An 860-nucleotide genomic window follows, 5' to 3' on the forward strand; every position below is an offset into this window, starting at 1 on the left:
TTATTCCACTTTAACTCTTTTCCTCGTTGGGATGTGAGGTTAAAGAAGAATCATTTAGTTGACTACCTTTTCAATCTTAATTATATACGACTTGTATACATGAGATTGAGATTGATGAACCATGTATGACTTCTAAAATGCACTTCAGGACGGAGACTGCCCAAGATTACTAGTGCTCGCATCGTCATGCGAACAAACTTAGAACCCAATGTTGCTCCTGTAACCAGATCGCCCTATGGTCTAACGCCCATGGAGATACAAGAACTGTTCAGACAGCTTAACGACTACCCAACAATGGAATTATAAGACCAAGTTCCTCACTTTTGAGTGCTCCAGTCTTATTCTTCAAGAAGACAGACTTCAGCGGGTGCGATCATACCAGCACTAATGCATCGGATCCCATCAGAACTCCGCAATTAAACGTGCTTAGGCGAGAGAAGTACTATGATGGGTAACACCTTGGGAAATCCTCTTGGTGCAGACCTCAACATGACTTCCATTAGAAATCATTACCTTCTGCCTCACATATATGAATTGGTTTATCAACCGCAAGGAACGAGGTGCATTTCAGAAATGGACCCAAGATCTGAATATCACCAGTTACAAGTGCTAGTGAAGGATGTCCTGAGGACAATCTTCTAAACTCGATGTGAACGCTATGAGTCCGTAGTGATATCCTTCGGATAGGACTTATACGTCCGTAGTATTCATGAACTTAATTAATAGGGTATGACATTCTTACTTGGATCAGTTCGTCATTATCCTTATAAATGACTTACCTATCTACTCTCGTAGTAAGAAGGAAATCATAAAGAGCATCTACAACGAACCATGGAAACATTACGATTAGATAAGCTTCA

The 860-nt window shown here is 40.6% G+C and overlaps 1 pseudogene; it reads left to right on the forward strand.

Moving 5' to 3' along the window:
- The first annotated feature begins 365 nt into the window (after positions 1-365).
- LOC144999216 (5S ribosomal RNA) lies at positions 366-484 on the forward strand (annotated as a pseudogene).
- Positions 485-860: the final 376 nt, after the last annotated feature.

The sequence above is a fragment of the Lactuca saligna genome, chromosome 5 (genome assembly GCF_052625555.1).
Source record: "Lactuca saligna cultivar CGN05327 chromosome 5, ASM5262555v1, whole genome shotgun sequence".
Taxonomy (NCBI): Eukaryota; Viridiplantae; Streptophyta; class Magnoliopsida; order Asterales; family Asteraceae; genus Lactuca; species Lactuca saligna.